The sequence below is a fragment of the Hyla sarda genome, chromosome 3, assembly GCF_029499605.1.
Source record: "Hyla sarda isolate aHylSar1 chromosome 3, aHylSar1.hap1, whole genome shotgun sequence".
NCBI classification, from domain to species: Eukaryota; Metazoa; Chordata; class Amphibia; order Anura; family Hylidae; genus Hyla; species Hyla sarda.
This window is the reverse complement of record NC_079191.1, coordinates 118121135-118143370: the sequence shown is the minus strand read 5'-3', so window position 1 is coordinate 118143370 and position 22236 is coordinate 118121135.

Genomic DNA, 22236 nt, shown 5'->3' with positions numbered 1-22236 from the left:
CTCATGCTGATGCTACCACCTCCAGGCTCTCTCATTGTGCTGTCATGGATACTGCAAAACATAATTAAGGTACTGGTCCCCAGTTTCAGAAATTCCTTGCATTAGGGTCACTTTAGGACTCCTGATGCCACCTCCAGGCTGTGCCATTCAGCCACTATATGGTATCCTCATGCTTCAGCCACCTCCAGGCTGTGCCATTCAGACACTATATGGTCTCCATATATTGACTGTGTATTGTAGGAAACATGTGGCTATCCTTGAGTTACTCTCCCAGCATTATAGCCATGTTGATACCAGACCAGTAATAAAAGGAATATTGCCAAGGACTAGCAGAGACAGGGAACTGTGCATACTGACCACCGGCTGTTAGAATTGACTGACTATCCCAGGTGGTAGATTTACCATTTTGAAGTTCCTCAGTTCCAGTAGTCTTTAAGTTGTTCATTCTTTGTTGTGGTTCTTCAGTTGCAGAATAAAGTTGTATCATGTTTTCCTGTTCCTCCGATGAGCTATGTCACTTGAACACACAATACTTATATTGTCATCTAATGAAGGATCCTTTTCTTCAGAGAACGTATCTATCATTTTATTATTTTGAATGTCAGGTGATATTCTGACAACTTTTGTGAAGCCCTGGGGTCTCCTCATGCTTTAGCCAACTCCAGGCTGTGCCATTTAGACACTATATGGTCTCCTGCTACTGATGCCACCTCCAGGCTCTGTCATTGTGCTGACATGTGACATGGGACTCCTTGTTAGATTAGGTCCTTTGTACCCACATGCCGGGGCCCGGGCCACTAAAACTTGGGAGTTAAAAGTTCAATTTCAAAATCCTCAATTTCAATATCTTAGTTTTCTATTTAAAATATTTGTATTTCAATGGTCTCCTCATCCTTCAGCCACCTTAAGGCTGTACCATTCCGACACTACATGGACTCCTTATGCTTTCCCCACTTCCAGGCTGTGTCATGAAGCCAATATATCGTTTTCTGATGATACTGGGACTGGGATATTAACTCCAAATATAAAATATGAGGTAGGTAAAAGATAAACAAGAGCACTCAACACTTAAGCAGCATAACACTTGACTTTATTGCGAACATCCAGGTAACAGACATCAAGAGTGCAGGGGAACGGGAAGGAAGGAGGTAGTCGCGGGCTACAGCACCGTCTCACGCACAGCGGCGCTTCTTAAGTTACTACGTCTGGTTTCAGGAAACCAATTTCCAAGAATTCTCTGCTGCATTATGACTCCTCACACCCCAAGCAAATGAAAGATAGTATACCGTTCAGCCAGCTCCTTTGCCTAAAGCGAATTAACAACAGTTCAGACTTGTACGATGTTCAGGCGTCCGAGCTGGCTGAACGGTTTTTGGAAAGAGGCTATCCATCTGAGGTTGTAAATAAAGCGAAGTCAAGAGTGGATCAAATCCCACGTAATGATTTATTGAGAACCAAAAATAAAAAGAGAAAAAATAATAGGTTTCAGAATTCTCCTATGAACCACAAAATCAAACAGGCAATATTACACAACTGGTTCATGTTAGAAAGAGATGAGGACCTTAAAGAGGTCACAGAAAATTGGCCGATAATAACATAAACGGAACAAAACTCTGCAGAATAATATCAAAAGAAAGCAAGAAAATAAATCAGATACCACCAAATGGTTAAGAAATGCAAGGCCGAAAGGCAATTATGCCTGAAGTTCTTGCTCCTTTTGCCAATGCAATATGAAAAGTGACAATATTAAATTAGGTGTGCATACCATCAAAGTTAACCAGTTTATCACCTGTAAATCTACATACACGGTATATTCTCTTACCTGTGGCTGCAGATTTTACTATATAGGGAAAACCATCAGACCCCTTTTTCACCGAGAACATCTCCGATCACTACGCACAGGTTCAGGAGCACCTAGATTTATCAATCAACAGGCCCGTTAGGACTTAATGACCGAAACGAGATGGGCGTCTTTTTGTAGTTTTCCCTTGTATTGTTATAGTTCATATCCTTTAAGCCTGCTTCAGTCTTGCTGTCTCTGTTTGAATTTGTTTTTAATAGGATTTTTCTGTCCCGCTGTGTATATATGTTTTCTATTATCCACTGCGGGCAGCATTCGCCTGGTGCAATCGAGGTTGTGTACATGTATCCATGGGAACACATCGGCCGGGTCCTTTTTAAGCACACCTTCTTACCTGTGATATAGTAGGGGCCTTAAAAACCGCCGCTGTGAGCGAGACGGTGCTTCAGCCCACGACTACCTCCTTCCCTCTCGTTCCCCTGCACTCTTGATGTCTGCTACCTGGATGTTCGCAATAAAGTCAAGTTTTATGCTGCTTAAGTGGTGAGTGCGCTTGTTTCTCTTTGACCTACCTCATATTTTGGATTTGTCTGCTGCCTTCACAAGCTTGCACCATCACCACCTATACACAGGACAGACCCGCTGCTACATTGTCATTATAGGACTTCATGCACGTTTAATACCCTACAGCGCAGTGCCAGGTACAGGTCTCTCTATATAGACTTAACTCCAAATATGTTCTGGTAGCACTAGCTGACATAAATGCTTAATTGAGATTTCAAGATTGATCTTTCAATGTAAGGGGTTATGAAACCCTCTGGTGTACTGCTGATGCTTACTCCTGACTGTGTGTTTCAGGAACTACTTGGCTTATTGATGCTTCTGGGCTTGGACCTTAAATTTTTGGGTGTTTAGCAAGTTTTATATACATGCTTAATAGAAATGTCAACTTTGATCTTTTAATGTAAGGGGTTATGAAACCCTCTGGTGTACTGCTGATGCCTGCTCCTGACTGTGTGTTTCAGGAACTACTTGGCTTATTGATGCTTCTGAGCTTGGGCCTTAAATGTTTGGATGTTTAGCATGAGCTAAATACATGCTTAATAGAAATTTCACCATTGATCTTTCAATGTAAGGGGTTATGAAACCCTCTTGGGTACTGCTGATGCCTGCTCCTGACTGTGTGTTTCAGGAACTACTTGGCTTATTCATGCTTCTGAGCTTGGCCCTTACATTTTTGGATGTTTAACACTAGCTAAAGTACTGCTGATGCCTGCTCCTGATTGCTCCAGTGTCTTTCAGGAACTACTTGGCTTACTAATGCTTCAGGGCTTTGGCCTTAAATTTTTGGATGTTTTGCACTAGCTTACATACATGCTTAATTGAGATTTCAACATTGATCTTTTAATCTTAGGGGTTATGAAATCCTTTTGTGTACTACTGATGCCGTTTCCTGACTGACTCCTGGCTTCCTGATGCTTCTGGGCTTTGGCCTTATATTTTTGGATGCTTAGCACTACCTAACATTCATCTTCAATAGAGATTTCAACGTTCACCTTTTAATTTTATGGGTTGCAAACCCCTCTTATGTACTCATGCTGCTTCCTGCTCCACTCTGTCAGCCCGTTGTTCCTGTGACAGTGTGCCACTCCGCCTCCTCATACTCCACCGTGTCCACAGCCTCCACTGCCCGGACAAGTCTCAGTGGCCCTTCAGCACCAACTTGAAGAAGTTATTCACAAACAGCACAACATAGTACATCGGGTAGATACAGAGAAGCGGCCTCACAGCTTTGAGGCCGCTTCGCTGTATCTACCTGCTGTACTATGTTGCGCTGTTTGTGAATGACTTCTTCAAGCAAGCTGACACAGGTGAGTGCATCCTTTTCCATACTTGATTTAGTCATTCATTGTGCTTTGTTGGAGGATTGCACCCCCGTTTATATCCTATACGATGTAGCCAGTATCATCTGGTTGAGAGACTCCAAGTATCAGTAGCAGTGCCGGACTCTTTTCTTTATTGTATTGGAATTAAAACATTTAGTACAGGTTGTAACCTGGGTAAAAAGGAATAAAAAATCTTTAGAAGTGCTGCTGCTTTAATGACTTCATGTACATTGTTCACATTAGCCACTGGCCCGAAAATATGACTTAAAAAAAAAGTCCCTAGCAAGCGGATTTTGCTAGAGATTTGTCTCTTTCCTGGATTTCTTATATCTCATCCAGCTGTGGTCCAGGTACCCTGAAATATAGAATCAGTATTTTGCATAAGTATTTTGCACCTATGTGACCTTTCCTTATTTAGCATTGTGGCTGATCTGCAGCATAATGGGAAAAGGTACATAGTCTGCCCTTGTATCAGTAACCAGTAAGTGGCCTTTTTTCTGTAATTTTTTTGCATACATCTGGCAGGCAGATTTGCCCATGATTTTGGCAGTCCCCTTGGACAGATATATCTTATCAATGGAGTTTAGTAGAGTTTGGCATTTTCTTCTTTTATAGTTTAAATCTACACGAAATCCATATTTTTATATGCTTCAATATGACTTTGGAAATATCATAAGAACATCAGGCAGTTTCTCAAGAAGTGCTTTGGCCTCCATTAGAGTAACAGATTTCCCATAACCTAATCTATAAATTGGGAATAAGTTATGGTGGAAAGCTATGGCTGCTCACAGTTGGCATATACAATTTTTTTTCTGGCATATAGATAACCAAAGTGTGTGCAAAATGTATTAAGAGGCTTACAGGTAGCAAGTACATGGATTTTTGCAAGACCATACGAATGGGGGAGTAGCAGAAGTTTTTGCAATAAAACTGTAAATATACGCATACGGTTGTACACACCATTGAAGTGAGCATTTTCAATTTAAATTATGTAGAAGCTTTATGCTGTACATTGGAGAAGTGCTGTCTTTTTTTTTTTTTTTTTTTACTGAAGGATGTTTGCAGGATTTTAATGTCTAACCTATGGGCATGGTCTTATTTTTTAATTTTTTATTTTTATTTCGTAGCAACCTGATTATAAAAATTGACCCCTCCAGCGCTGAGATATCTTTGTTATAATCCAAATGTTAATTAGCTCCTAAGGCCTACAGGGTGTTCCCATGGGTTGCATGGTTCAGCCCTTTCCCTCTTTAACATAGTGTTCTTTCCATTACACAGTGCAGAAACATTGGAAACTCTGCTCAGTGCACCAAACTGATACATTATGATGAATGGATATAAATCTTTATTATTATCAAACAGGATAAAACATGATAAAAAATCTGCAGTAGTTAGAAAGAAAAGGACTCCAAACAAAAATGTCAAATATTGTCCAATAGGTACATAGAGTGGCACATAAATATAAGCATATGATACTCAATAAGAGGTGGACTTAAGAACAAGCCACAATACATATGTATAGGAATACACCTAAAAATGCCTCAGTAAACCCAGTACACTAATGTAAACAGAAAGGACATATATAAAAGCATAGCATGTAAAGTGTCATTTGCCTAGTGCTATCGGCAGTATAAATAGAGGGAGACAAGGATGCTAACCCTACAAGTCTGAGGGGAAGAAAACCACCTCAATAAGAGTTGAAACATCGATTGTCCCTGTGATAGAAATAATCATATAAGACTGTCCATGCATCTAGCCATCTCACACCCAGCTATAATTACATGAGTCAGGAGCCTACCCCTACATCGTTTCACTCACTCGTTTCCTCAAGGAGTGTCATATGGAGGGTAAACGGAAGTTTATATACATGGTATCGACCAATGAGAAGAGGTTCTGTATGAATAAAATACCTGGTGCAGCTGTGCGAGCTGTTCGCGTGGCGTGTAATGGTCTGCGCCATCTTGTGTTCAACCGCGCATGCGCACGACACCACCGGAGTGTGTGCGTATCTACGTCAACACGATGGTAGCGGGGGCGTGCGCGCAGTGAAAATAAGAAGCTGAAACTGGTAAGGGGAAAATCCAATGCATGTGCAGACTGATATGTAAGCTGCGCATGCGTGGAAAAGATCAGCCCGTACTCAACGGGCACATACATACTAATAATAGTAGTATTGTGAGTGCTATATTCAAAGGATAGACAACACAAACCACATGTAGTGAGGACAAAAAAGTGCAAAGTGCTCGTGCCCAAAATAAAATAAAGTGATCACGCTGGTGAAAACGTGAAGCACAATGAAAAGACTCAAAGTAAGATGTAATAATAACACTACATAATGATGAATAAGTGAGGATTTAAAATGGCACATAAATGTATAGTAAATAAAGTGCATGTGTGCATATGCAAATAAGTGCATGTAAGTGTTTCAATATTAGATGTATTTATACATATATGTGTAAATTGAGTATGTGAAGTAGTAGAATATATTAAAAAGATAATAATGGTGTGATATGAATCAGTGCATATAGTCCAGTGCTGAACTCAAAATCTCCAGACGTGTGGGGTACCTGAAATGAAAAAGAGAAGGAAAAGGAAAGAAAGCAAGAGAAAAGAAAAAGAAAAGGTATTAGAAAAGAAAGACCAAGATAAAGATGTGGACAAACCTGGGAACAGGGGAAAGGGGGAAGAGGAAAAGGAAAAAGAGAAGATAAGACAAAAGAATATAAAACCAATTAGTCCATAAAATCACAAAAAATTATAAAACCAACCACAGACCAAACATGTGGTCAGTGCAATAATGTATGAGACATACAAATAAAAATAAAAATAGGGGGAACAACCATAATTACAGAAATGGTGCATAGCTATTGTGCTCATTGAGGCCAAAGGGAATAACAGTTTTTAAATAAAAAATCCACCAAGTTTCCCTCTGTGCCAAAGTACGCTTCCAGTCTCCCCCTCTGGGCCCCACAATCACCCTATCAATTCCTCTTACCTTCAGTAGATGTCCATTGCATGCATGATGTTCTTTAAAGTGCCTGGCCAATGTCTTGAGCTTGGTGACATCCTGTTCATTCTTTGCTGCTTCAATGTTCAGAACATGTTCCCTCACACTTCTCCGTAGCTCCCTAGAGGTTAAACCCACATAGATCAAATTGCAGGGACAGACAGCATAGTAGACCACCCCAGTAGTACAGCAGTCTATGGCATGGGTGATTTTGTACTTTTTGGACCCCGTGGAGTCCCAGAAGTCTGTGGCCCTTTCAATGTTGGGACAAGCCACACATCCCCCACAGGGGTAGTATGTATGCGCCCGTTGAGTACGGGCTGATCTTTTCCACGCATGCGCAGCTTACTTATCAGTCTGCGCATGCGTTGGAATTTTTTCCTTACCAGTTTCAGCTTCTTGTGTTCACTGCGTGCGCACGCCCACTGCCATCATGGTGATGTCAATACGCTCGCACTCCAGTGGTGCCGTGCACATGCGCGGTTGAACACAAGATGGCGCAGACCATTACACGCCACGTGAACAGCGCGCAAAGCTGCACCAGGTATTTTATTCATATAGAACCTCTTCTCATTGGTCGATACTATGTATATAAACTTCCGTTTACCCTCCATAAGACACTCCCTGAGGAAGAGTGTGAGCGAAACGATGTAGGGGTAGGCTCCTGACTCATGTAAGTATAGCTGCATAGACAGTCTTATATGATTATTTATGTGTCAGTTTGGTTAATCTAGTATCTTCTAGTATTTTCTAGTATCTTTTGGCGCCAAACATTGGTCAGTACCTTGTTTGTTTATGGCCATACTTTATTGGTTTATATTAAGTTTTTCCTGTATTTATTGCAGAAGGCTCTTTCATCCAGTTGGACAATGGACTTTCAGGCCCAAAAAGCAGTTTGGCTGGAACAAGCCAACACTCTTTTTTCTGAATCAGCAGCAGCTAGTAATGATGTGGAACAGTGCAATATTAAGGAGCTGAAGAACTCCTTGAAAAATCTACTTAATCAACAAATGAAAATCTGGTGGAACTGTGTAATACTTGACAAGTTAATACCACAGGGCCTTAGGATACAGACTTTTCCTTCTTTTAATTTGGATAATGAGTCTTATACAAAAAAAAATGGGAGGAAGCATGTAGTCATTGCTCAAAGACCTTTTGGTCCATAATTATGGAGCACAATACACAATCTTTGGGAGAAATAGCTGCACAAATTGTGTGTGCTGAACAAGAAATATCTAAGGTTTTGTCATCTGAAGACTTCTGCACCATTAAAGCAGAATTGGATGAAACAATGAAAATATGGGAAAAACAAATTAAGAGCAACAAGGCTAAGAAATTCTCAAGAGATGTGGGTGATTTCACTGGGAATAAAGTGTATAAATGGAAACAGGCTGTGAGAGAGGGCAGAACCAGGATACCCTCCATTTCCTCTACTACATCAAGGGGGTTGATCTACAACCTCATCATATACATCTACTACCCACAATCCTAGATTTGCTACCAATAGGAAACCACAGAGGAATAGACAGAATCAAAGGAAAAGAGCTGAGGAGTGTATGGACAATAGGTGCTCTAATGGTCCACGCAAGGTAATTAACCTATCAGACAGGACTCTGACCCCTGCAGAACATGAGGTCCTAAGCCTGGGCTTAACTTTTTCACCCTCTTCATCTTTTAATCCCTTTATTGCAGTGAAGGACTTACATCTCTAATTTTTTAAAAGATGTTTCATTCTACACCAGACACAGAGACCTTCCAAACAGCAGAAGAAATTGATGCAGTGCGTACACTGAGTGAACTTCTGGAAGAACAACAACCCCCAGAAATTGGTAAGTTTCCCAAACATCTTCTTCCCAAGTCTAAAAACTTCCCTCCGCTTACATTGAACCATCATGTAGACATCTTTGTCCAGTTGGTTGCTAAAGAATTTGAACGCATACCCAGGAATCGGGCATCTGATAATCTTACAAAGGCACAACACAGGGTTCTCATCGATCTGGGCCATTTGGACGACATTGTCATAAAACCATCTGATAAAAGGTGGCAATGTCATCCTGTGGCCCAGATCGATATATGAGAAAGCAGCAAGTAGACAGCTAAGGGGTAATGTATGTTACAAACGCCTTACCTTCAACCCACTTTCCAAGTATAAACAGGAACTTGCTTCTATCTTGGAATTAGGTGTGGAAGAGGGTGTGATTACCCAAAATCTATTTTCATACTTGTTACCAGAACACCCTGCGGCGGCCACACTATTTTCTCCCCAAAATCCACAAAGGATAGGAAAATCTACCTGGTTGCCCAATTGTGGCAGGCAATAACTCATTTGTAGATACATTGATCATTTTCTCAAACCCATTGTTGAATCCCTACCTTCCTACCTACGAGACACAACGGACATGTTGAGACGGCTAGATGGCATCCAATTGGATAACGATGCCCTTTTGGTAACGTGTGACGTTGAAGCCTTAGATACGTCCATCCGCCATGCAGACGGTCTTGAAGCAGTGGAGATGTTCCTTTTGATGACTGACTTCGAACCAGAAACTTGTGAGTTTATTCCAAACTTATTGAGATTTGCCCTTACGCACAACTTTTTCCTATTTGTGGACCTCCTCTACCTACAAATCCAAGGAACTGCTATGGTGGCGGCTTGTGCACCCTCATATGCAAACTTATTCCTTGGATTGTGGGAGAGGAGGATATTCATGCTTGAACCCCCTGCACTCATTGAAAAGGTGTCGTTGTGGGGCAGGTTTATTGACGACATTCTGTTTGTCTGGCATGGGTCCATTGATGAGTTGGGATTATTTATGGATCAACTCAATAACAACAATTATAATATTAAACTTACATATAAGTGTGGACGAACAAATATGGAGTTTCTGGATGTACTATTTAACATCGAATCAGACGGATACATATCAAATATATATCGCAAAAATACCTCCACAAACTCCCTCTGCGACATCTGCTTCTGCACGCGACATCTTCTCATCCAAAACCTCTCATCTCCAATATCCCTGTAGGTCAATTCCTCAGGATGAAAAACATCTGTTCACATATATTCTTTGAGGAACAGGCTAAGGACCTCACCAATCGATTCAAGGAAAGAGGATGCAGACAGCAGGATATATCAAAAGCATACTCAAGAGCAAAGAATACCCACAGGAACAACTTGTTGATGCAACCCAAGCAGAAAACCCTGGATAACCAGGTGAGATATATATCCAACTATACCTCAAGCTGGCGATAAATGCAGAGAGTGCTACAAAAACACTGGTCCATTTTTCAAATGGATCCAGTATTTGCACAGTACTTAACCACAAAGCCATCTATTACATATAGACGTGCTAGAAATTTTAAAGATATACTTGTGCACAGCCATCACAAAAAATCATCTATGAAAGGCATTTTCGGAACGAGGGGCCCCAAATGGGAGTGCAAACCCTGTGGGGGATGAACAGGATGTCACCAAGCTCAAGACATTGGCCAGGCACTTTAAAGAACATCATGCATGCAATGGACATCTACTGAAGGTAAGAGGAATTGATAGGGTGATTGTGGGACCCAGAGGGGGAGACTGGAAGCGTACTTTGGCACAGAGGGAAACTCGGTGGATTTTTTATTTAAAAACTGTTATTCCCTTTGGCCTCAATGAGCACAATAGCTATGCTCCATTTCTGTAATTATGGTTGTTCCCCATATTTTTATTTTTATTTGTATGTCTCATACATTATTGCACTGACCACATGTTTGGTCTGTGGTTGGTTTTATAATTTTTTGTGATTTTATGGACTAATTGGTTTTATATTCTTTTGTCTTATCTTCTCTTTCTTTTTCCTCATTCGTACCCTCTTTTTCCTTTTCCTCTTCCCCCTTTCCCCTTTCCCCTGTTCCCAGGCTTGTCCACATCTTTATCTTGGTCTCTCTTTTCTAATACCTCTTCCTAATACCTTTTTCTTTTCTCTTGCTTCCTTTCCTTTTCCTTCTCTTTTTCATTTCAGGTACCCCGCACGTCTGCGGAGTCTGAGTTCAGCGCTGGATTATATGCACTGATTCATATTACACCATTATTATCTTTGTAATATATTCTACTACTTCACATACTCACTTTACACATATATATGTATAAATACATCTATAAATACACTTACATGCACTTATTTGCATATGCACACATGCACTTTATTTACTATACATGTATGTGTCATTTTAAATCCTCATTTATTCATCATTATGTAGTGTTATTATTACATCTTACTTTGTGTCTTTTCATTGTGCTTCACGTTTTCACCAGCATGATCACTTTATTTTATTTTGGGCTCGAGCACTTTGCACTTTTTTGTCCTCACTACATGTGGGTTGTGTTGTCTATTCTTTGAATATAGCGCTCCCAATACTACTATTATTAGTATGTATGCGCCTGTTGAGTACGGGCTGATCTTTTCCACACTTGCGCAGCTTACATATCAGTCTGCGCATGCGTTGGATTTTTCCCTTACCAGTTTCAGCTTCTTGTGTTCACTGCACACGCGCCTGCTACCATCGTGGTGATGTCAATATGCACGCACTCCGGTGGTGCCATGCGCATGCGCGGTTGAACACAAGATGGCACAGACCATTACACGCCACGCGAACAGCGCGCGCAGCTGCACCAGGTATTTTATTCATATAGAACCGCTTCTCATTGGTCGATACCACGTATATAAACTTCCGTTTACCCTCCATATGACACTCCCTGAGGAAGCGAGTGAGCGAAACGATGTAGGGGTAGGCTCCTGACTCATGTAGGTTTAGCTGGGTGTCAAATGGCTAGATGCATGGACAGTTTTATATGATTTTTTCTATCACAGTGACAATCGATGTTCCAACTCTTATTGAGGTGGTTTTCTTCCCCTCAGACTTGTATGGTTAACATCCCTGTCTCCCTGTATTTATACTGCCGATAGCACTAGGCAAATGACACTTTACATGCTATGCTTTTATATATGTCCTTTCTGTTTACATTAGTGTACTGGGTTTACTGAGGCATTTTTAGGTGTATTCCTATACATATGTATTGTGGCTTGTTATTAAGTCCACCTCTTATTGAGTATCATATGCTTATATTTATGTGCCACTCTATGTACCTATTGGACAATATTTGACATTTTTGTTTGGAGTCCTTTTCTTTCTAACTAATGCTGATTTTTTATCATATTTTATCCTATTTGATAATAATAAAGATTTATATCCATTCATCATATTGTGTCAGTTTGATGCATTTTGGCGCCAAACATTGGTCAGTACCTTGTTTGTTTATGGCCATACTTTATTGGTTTATATCAGTGCAAGAAGGGTAACGTCAGCCGGTATTACCGTTTATGAGCCAGATAGTATTTCCTGTGTGTCTGTGTAGGCTTTCAAGTGAGCAAAAAGCAGTGAAGACCTATAAAAAGGGGTCAGGGCATTACTATGCAATATTAAATTAAGGCTGAACCTTGCTGGGCTTTTGCAGCCGGGGAAAGCTCTGTGAGCTTTATGGAGCTAAAACAGACTATAATATGGAGAATATATCTCAATGTCCAGTGGTAAATTCATCCCTAGTATACTAGTAGGAAAAGAGTGAAAAGAAGAAAAAAAAAAGAAAAATCAAACAAAAAAAGACAATACCAAGATAAGAAAATAACAAAAATGATGTTCGGAGATCATGAAAAGGGAATAAGCACTATAGGGAATTATATTGGTGGTTAAAATTCGAAATAGGTTCAAATTTTCTGATTCACCAGTGACCTGTATGATGAGAGAAAGGAATAGTAGTGGTAGAAGCCAGAAAAGGTTGGGTTAGATAGCACGGACAGTTTAGGAGTGATTATTAACTTATTGATTAGAAGAGGATCGTGGATCGGAAGGAAGCATTTCCATCCTCTCTAATCAGGCTATTTGCTGAAAACAGAAGGAAAACAAGCAAGTTTTCAAATTTTTTTTATCCACTCATATTTTCTGCACTAAAACTTGCACCCAAAACTATATGTGTGATTTCAGCCCCTTTTTTTTTCTTCCTGGCAGCAGTAAATAGGTTACTATATTGATAGGTTTGGCTTGAATGCTCTTGTTGGTGAGCAGTTTGCCCGAGGTCAGCATTAGTGCACAGTTTAATTAGCAGAACAGTTACACCTGATAATAAGATGTCCCGAACATTTAATAGCCACGTATAACAGCTCTCCCACTGTTTCTTTACAGGTAATTCATCCACCAAGGTTATGTTTTAACAATACTTGGGTCATGGATGAAATAGCGGCCACTATTCTGACTGGGAGTGTTGGCTATAACACTTTAACAAATTAGTATTTTTGTGAAGCTTGAATAACTGGATAATGCTAAACTATTATGGAAATCCCAGTAAAAGGTTGATTTACTGGTAGGGTATCTAATATAAATAAAATGCCATGAAATAAAGAAAAATTGTAGAGGACCTCCAAAGGCTATTTATCAAAAAGCAGCTATTACCATAAATCTTAAATGGATTTATAAAGAACCGTTGAAACATAGAAGATTGACAACAGAAAAACAATGGCCCACCTAGTATAATATTGTTTATCGGTTTATCCCAGGCACTCACTGTTGGGAATTACTGTGACTACTGTTTCTGCCAACTTGTTTTGGTATATATTTTCTATTTTCAAAGTATATCAAATTGAGTTTTCTATTCTGATTATTTTTTAGGTCTACCTGTGTGTTTTCTTTTTATAACCAGGCCATTTTTTTTAATACCTGCACCAAATTTTGCTCACAGTTGAATGGGAATAACCAACATCTTTTGCCACACTTTGTGCTGGCATTTCATCTTGACGTTTTATCATTATTTGTTTCAGTTTACAACTCTTTTGTGGCATTATGTTTTCTTTCCATTAGCCAAATGTACAGTTCAGTAAGATTGAAAAGCAATTTCTCTTTTAACCCCTTAACGACTCAGGACGTACATTTACACCCTGAGCATAACCGCGGGCATCGGAGTGATGCCGGCATCATGCGCGGCAGGTCCCGGCTGTTGATCGCAGCCAGGGACCCGCCGGTAATGGCGGACACCCGCGATCCCGCGGATGCCCGCCATTAACTCCTCAGATGCCGTGATCAATACAGATCACTGCATCTGCAGCATCACGGTCACTTAACAGGATGATCGGATCGCCCGCAGCGCTGCCGCGGTGATCCGATCATCCTGCACGGCAGATGGAGGTCCCCTCACCTGGCTCCGCTGCCTACCGGGAGTCTTCTGCTCTGATCTGCCTTCCCGCAGACCAGAGCAGAAGATGACCAATAATGCTGATCAGTGCTGTGTCCTATACATAGCACTGAACAGCATTAGCAATCGAATGGTTGCTATAAATAGTCCCCTATGGGGACTATAAGAGTGTAAAAATAAAAGTAAAAAAAGAGAAAAAATAAAGTGAAAAAAAATGAGAAAAACCCCCTCCCCCAATAAAAACGTAAATTGTCCCATTTTCCCTATTTTACCCCCAAAAAGTGTAAAAAAATATTATTTTATATACATATTTGGTATCGCCTCGTGCGTAAATATCCGAACTATTAAAATAAAATGTGAATGATCCCGTACGGTGAACGGCGTGAACGTAAAAAAAAAAAAGTCCAAAATAGCTGCTTTTTTTTATAACATTTTATTCCAAAATTTTTTTTTATAAAAAACGTAATAAAAGTTTTGTATAAGCAAATATGGTATTAATAAAATGTACAGATCACGGCGCAAAAAATGAGCCCTCATACTGCCGCTTATATGGAAAAATGAAAAAGTTATAGGTCTTCAAAATAGGGGGATTTTAAACGTACAAATTTGGTTAAAAAGTTTGCGATTTTTTTTAATCGCAACATTAATAGAAAAGTGTATAATCATGGGTATCATTTTAATTGTATTGACCCAGAGAATAAAACACGTCATTTTTACCATAAATTGTACGGCGTGAAAACAAAATCTTCCAAAATTTGCAAAATTGCGGTTTTCTTTTTAATTTCCCCACACAAATTGTATTTTTTTGGTTGTGCCATATGTTTCATGGTAAAGTGAGTGATGGCATTACAACAGACAACCGGTCGCGCAAAAAACGGGGAGGAGGAAAAAACGAAAACGTAAAAATAAAATTGTCTTAGTCCTTAAGGTCCAAATGGGCTGAGTCCTTAAGGGGTTAAAGAGGCACTGTCACCAACATAAACTATTGATATGTTACAGATATTGTAATTATAACATGATCTCTGATAGGTCTTTTAAAAATATTGTGATTTTTACCTTATACTGAGCCATTATAATTCTGACCAATAGATGTCCATACAGGCTAATTTTATATTAGCCTGCCTCTGTCGCATCTGCTCCCATGTGCCCACCCACAAAGTACTCACATGCTATCATGAGTGATATCCAGGTAAAGTGCATGGCAACAAGTGCTTCATTCCCCAGCTGCCACTCAAATCTGACTTTTTTACTGCATTGGTCTATGCAGTGAAAGAGTCAGAACAGGCAATGAAGAGTGCTACTGTGCACCTCAACCTGCTATTACTGATGATCACAAAGGGTCTCAGGACTAAACCCGGTGCAATCAAAACTTTTGACATGTCTGGATGACATGCCAAAAGTTTTAACAGATGGCACTGACACTTTAAACATACAAAACCTATTGTTATGTATGTGTACTGCATACCCTACATAATTACACAATATAAAGTTTTTTTTTTCTGTTTTTCTTTCTACTCTCACACATTAGTAGTGATGAGCGGCAGGGGCCATATTCGAATTAGTGATATTTTGTGAATATATGGACTAATATTCAGCCTATAAATTCGCATATTTGCTATATTCGTTCTTTTTTTTTTCTATGCGAAAATTCATAATGAAATTCGCATAGTGTACATGCGAGATTATATCTTTCACCTAAAAGAAGGGAGGGATCAGTGTCCTCTGACTGGAAGTGCCGATACCCGTGAATATTTGCATATTTGCGAATATTTACATATTCGCATATTTACAAGAAAAACACTAATATTCGTCATTACTAATATATATCACTATATTCTAAATATTCGCAAAATCGCAAAGTGCCGATATTCACAGTAAAAATTTGCATTTTGAATATTCGCGCTCAATACTACACATTAGATCTGCTGGCACTATGTACCTCTCAAGTGTATGCCTGATCCCATTTGTTTGAATATGTCTACAGGATAGCATTTGCGCCTTAAAAATTTAATTATTTATAACTTGTGCCAAAGAAATGATTATATTACTAATTTTTTTTACAAGCACAGGATCAATGTGCTACGGGGCACAACATGAAAAATATTAAGACTATAATTGGATGTGTGTATGGGAAATATATCACATCCAACATCTGTGTTATGTCTTGCTTAGAAAACAAAAGAATGTTTGGTATATTAGAAATGAATGATATAATAGTAATAATGTGTAACATCTGGAAGAATCTTCTATCACTGGTTACTATCAAGGACACTGGGATTGCTCTTCTAATAGTTTAAGAAAGTGAATTATATTTTGCATACAATGAGCCCCACAAATCAGAGGAACAAAGAGAGATGGATCCAGCTCGTGCAGATAAAAAGATTTTAATCCATAAGACAAGGAGGATACAAGTAACGCGTTTCAAGCGCTGAATGCGCTCTTAGTCATAACATAATGAGCCCCACAAATCTACAAGATTTCTTTTGTATTGCTCTGCCTGCAGATCCTTCTGGTTTACAAAGATGTAAAATTCTCTATTCTTACCTGCTTTTTTTTTAAAGCTGTATTCATAAAGAAAATATACCATAGAAACAGTAGTACTATTTTAGAACATTGTTCATGTCGGTTGGATAGTTGTTGTCTAAAAATACCAGTTTTCTGTGCATAACAGACGTACCCTACTGTCTATAGATAACGAAGAAACAGGAGGCCAATAGAATGGAGCCGGTAGTATCAGACTAAACACAATGGACCTGATTTACTATTCTAAACATGACATGTTTTTTTTCTTTTCTTTAAAGTAATGCTTTATTAAAGTTTTCTTCAATAAAACAGGAAAGGAAGGCATGGATCAGCACAGTAAACTGCTATAACACACAAGAAGGCAACAACTCCCCAGCTTGAACAGGGATCAACACTTACAGCAAGGGCAACAAAATAAAAGAGGAACAATGGCGGTACATTGCCGTTGGGTGTGAGTCAGTGATATATCATGAACTATTTTCTTCCGTACTATCTTCCGTCACAAAATAATGTCCGTTATCAATAACGGACTATAACAGATTAAAATGGATTAGAAAAATCCCATAGACTATAATGGGATTTTCTAACAGACGTATAGGATTTGGTTACTGCCGGTGACAGCTGATTTTAGGACAGAACTAGCGACGGAACTTGCCAAACGGAGTAATTTGCAAGTGTGAAACAAGCCTTAGGGTCCCAGCCGAAATGAGGCCACCTCTGCGTGGTGCATACGTTTTGATCAAAAAGTGCTCTAAGAGCCTCAATTTTTTGACTGCTGCTTTTTTGACAGATTTTTGTGCTGTTGCAATCTTCTTTTTTTATATACTCTGTATTTGCCACAGCAGCGTGCACCCGTGTTTTAGGTAGTTGTCCTGGCTATTTTCATTTTTGCCAATTTACAAATCTGTTTAACTTTCTGGCACCGGTTCATTTAACCCCTTAAGGACACGTGACGTATGCGTACGTCTCCGCACCCTGGGCTTTAAGGACCCATGACTTATGAGTACGTCATGGCGTTTTCCGGTCCCTGCCGTGCCGGGCAGAGATCGGAAGCGGATGCCTGCTGAAATGCTTCAGCAGGCATCCAGGGCAAACGCCGAGGGGGCCATGTCGCCCCCCCATGTCGGCGATCGTCGCAAATCGTGAGGGAAATCGCCCCTGCGATCTGCGGCATTATCGGGCTGATCGGGTCTCTGGGACCCGACCGCTCGGTAATTTTGCATGAACCCGGTTGTCACAGACAGCCAGGACCATGCTGAAGTATAGGAGCGAGGTGGCAAGCCTGCCACCTCCTCCTATCCCCTGTGATTCCTCGGTTAGCTAACCGACCAATCGCAGGGGGGGGGGGTTACTTTCCCCTGCCCCTGGAAGTCCATAGAGAACAGGAGGAAGACCGGAGGACGCGGCAGGGGATGGGGGAGTGCTGGGGCCCGGCACCGGTACTTACCTCGTCCGTGAAGACCCGGATCCCGGTGGCGGAGACGGCGGCGGTGGCTACAGGTGAGTGGATCTTCGGCGGCGGTACGGGACCTTTGCAGCAGTCCAGACTGCCATAAAGTGATCTGGACTGCTCCATCTGGTCCCCTTACACTACACCTCCCAGCATGCCCAAACAGCCCTTGGCGTCCGGGCATGCTGAGAGTTGCAGTTTTGCAACATCTGGAGGTCCACAGTTTTGGGACCACTGTGCCCTTCCAGATGTTGCAAATCTACACATCCTCAGCATGCCCTTACTGTCCAGGCATGCTGGAAGTTGTAGTTCTGTAACATCTGGCCCTTCAGATGTTGCAGAACTACAACTCCCAGCATTCCTGGACAGTTTTGGCATACTGGGAGTTGTAGTTTTGCAACATCTGGAAGGGCACAGATTGGGAACCACTGTATTAGTGGTCTGCAAACTTTAGTCCTCCAGATGTTGCAAAACTACAACCCCAAGCATGCAGGGAGTTGTAGTTTGGCAACATCTGGCTCTAAATTACTTCCAGCATGCCTGAGAATGTTTGGGAGTAGTGGTTTTGCAACAACTGGAAGCACACTGGTTGGGAAACATTGTCTGTTTCCTAACTCAGTGTTTCCCAACCCGTGTGCCTCCAGCTGTTGTAAAACTATAACTATCAGCATGCACTGATAGACTGTGCATGCTGGGAGTTGTAGTGTTGCAACAGCTGGAGGTTCCCCCCCCCCCCCTGTGAATGTACAGGGTATATTCACATGGGCAGGGGGCTTAAAGTGAGTATCAGGCTGCAAGTTTGCGATGCAGCAAATTTTGCGCGGCAGCTCAAACTCACAGCGGGGAACTCGCTGTAACCCCCCGCTCGTGTGACTGTACCCTAAAAACACTACACTAACACAAAATAAAATGTAAAAAACACTACATATACACATACCCCTACCCAGACTCCTTTTCTTATGAGCATTGTAGCTTGCCCGTAGTGCACTTCAGGTCAACTTATGGGGTACCTCCATACTCAGAAGAGATGGGGTTACAAATTTGGGGGTGGGTATTTTCTGCTATTAACCCTTGCAAAAATGTGAAATTTGGGGGGGGGGGGGGAAACACACATTTTAGTGAAAAAATTATTATTTTTTTACGTATGCAAAAATCATGAAACCCCTGTGGGGTATTAAGGCTCACTTTATTCCTTGTTACGTTCTCCAAGGGGTCTAGTTTCCAAAATGGTATGCCATGTGTTTTTATTTTTGCTATCCTGGCACCATAGGGGCTTCCTAAATGCGACATGCCCCAGAGCAAAATTTCCTCTCAAAAAGCCAAATATGACTCCTTCTCTTCTGAGCATTGTAGTTCGCCTGTAGTGCACTTCAGGTCAACTTATGGGGTACCTCCATACTCAGAAGAGATGGGGTTACAATTTTTTTTTTTTTTGGGGGGGGGGGGGTATTTTCTGCTATTAACCCTTGCAAAAATGTGAAATTTGGGGGGGAAACACATTTTACTGAAACATTTTTTTTTTTACGTATGCAAAAGTCATGAAACCCCTGTGGGTTATTAATGCTCACTTTATTCCTTGTTACGTTCCTCAAGGGGTCTGTTCTGGCACCATAGGGGCTTCCTAAATGCAACATGCCCCCCAAAAACCATTTCAGAAAAACGTACTCTTCAAAATCCCCTTGTCGCTCCTTTGCTTCTGAGCCCTCTACTGCGCCCGACGAACACTTTACATAGACATATGAGGTATGTGCTTACTCGAGAAAAATTGGGCTACAAATATAAGTATACATTTTCTCCTTTTACCCCTTGTAAAAATTCAAAAATTGGGTCTACAAGAACATGTGAGTGTAAAAAATGAAGATTGTGAATTTTCTCCTTCACTTTGCTGCTATTCCTGTGAAACACCTAAAGGGTTAAAACGCTGACTGAATGTCATTTTGAATATTTTGGGGGGTGCAGTTTTTATAATGGGGTAATTTGTGGGGTATTTCTAAGATGAAGACCCTTCAAATCCCCTTCAAACCTGAACTGGTCCCTGAAAAATAGTGAGTTTGGAAATTTTGTGAAAAATTGGAAAATTGCTGCTGAACTTAATTGAAGCCCTCTGATGTCTTCCAAAAGTAAAAACACGTCAATTTTGTGTATGGACATATTGTATATGGGAATAAAATTTTTTTTTTTTTGGAATATCCATTTTCCTTACAAGCAGACAGCTTCAAAGTTAGAAAAATGCAAAATTTTCAAATTTTTCATCAAATTTTGGATTTTTTCACCAAGAAAGGATGCAAGTTACCACAAAATGTTACCACTATGTTAAAGTTGAATATGTCATGAAAAAACAATGTCGGAATCAGAATGATAACTAAAAGCATTCCAGAGTTATTAATGTTTAAAGTGACAGTGGTCAGATGTTCAAAAAATGGCTGGGTCCTAAGGTGTAAAATGGCTGGGTCCTTAAGGGGTTAAATAAAAAAGTTTTCCACCGGAGTACCCCTTTAACCTGTGGATTTTTCTCTGAAACCTTCTCCCCTGCAAAAAAAATGTATGCGATCAGAGATGGCGAGCTCTTGGACATTAAGTTGGCGTTCGAAGAATGGTGTCACCTCTTTGAAGGCTCTGTACTTCCTGTCACTATTTATTCAGACCACAAAAACTTGCTCAATCTTCAGACACCCCATCGACTCAACCCACGGCAGGCCTGGTAGTCTTTATTTTTTGCCAGATTCGACTTCTACATCCATTTCCATCCTGCAGAAAAGTATTTACGACCAGACGCATTTTCCTGGTCTTCTGATTTGCATGACCATGAATCTCCTCCGCTGCATATTATTTTTCCTGAACGTTTCATCTCTGCAGCACCTGCAAGTCTTCAGCATCTGCCTCCCGGAAAGACTTACGTATCTCCCCGTATGAAGCTCTGAATCTTCAAATGGGGACATTAGCCTCTTCTGGCCGGTCTTGTCTGGTATTCGTAAATCCCTACAGCTCATCTCCAGACAATACTGGTGGCCTACCTTAAAACGGGATGCTGTTGATTTTGTATAGTCCTGCTCAGTCTGTGGTCAGGACAAGACCCCATGTTCCAAACCAGCGGGACTTCTTCAGCCCTTGTCGGTTACAGAAGTTCCCTGTACCAATATTTCCATGGACTTCATTACTGACCTTCCTGTCACGAACCGAGACGTGCAGGTGGAAGGGTTATCTCTAAAATCACTATTTGTCTGCACTAGACTGAAAATAATGATAAATATTCCCTCTTACACCACCCAATTTAACGATATCGCTGCCACCACCTGCCTGTTTTAAGCCGACAGGAAGCTATCAATCCAATCTGGATATGCTACAATTCCCAAATATAATCTACTATCCCCAGTAGTATATAAAAACAGGAAAAAGATTAATCCAAATCTATAATGTAGCCGAACCGGTAAGTAAATTTAAGACTATAACTTCAATCTCTTCAAGGACAATGTATGTCAGTTTTACCAGACATAAGGCGGTACTTAATAATTTAATGATTTATTATGAAAGGAAAATATTCACAGTACATGTAAAAATAAATATTAACGAGACAGTTTCACCACACAGAAAATAAAATAAAAGGGAAAAACTTACTTACAAAAGTCAGGCACCCACATCATTTTGTTATATTTGGCTTCTCCATCAAATCCTCTTTCTAGGGGTACCTGACATGACCCCCTTATTGTGTATGATTTACCCAGCGCATACAGTTCGGGCAGGGATCAATACACAAGGGTCATGTGAGAACTCATTTTAAAGGTAGTATGATGGAGAATCTAACCGTATAATATGGGGACTTCGGACATACTTCACTGACCCCCATATCTAATATTTGGAAGATATTGGGTCAACTTCATACATCTTTCATCTATTGACACCCAGGCTGGTGCCTTGCTGGCTAAAATGGTGTTACCTTTCCTGTCATAGAGCAGCTGTGTTAATGAACCCCCTGCTAGGATTAGTCACACCTATACCCTGGCTGGATAGACATGTAGGCTCCATGGTGCCCTGATCAAAAGATGATTAATTGCCCCCCACTGGCCACTGGATGCTATCGCTCAGGTTGTCGTCTTTCTGACAGTTAGACCAAACAGAAGGGGTTCTTTGAAATGTTAAGTAATGCAGATAGGTGTGTAATGGAATTAAAAGTGTGCATACCGATGGAATTTGGCAAACCATGTATCTCCAGTAATGAATGACAAGCAATCACAATGCAACATGAATACATATTTTGCCATGGTATATGACACTTCCATCTTCCTATGGCAATGCAGTCATCTGGGTGGTAGCAGATTGATTTTCTAAAATAGCTCATTTTTT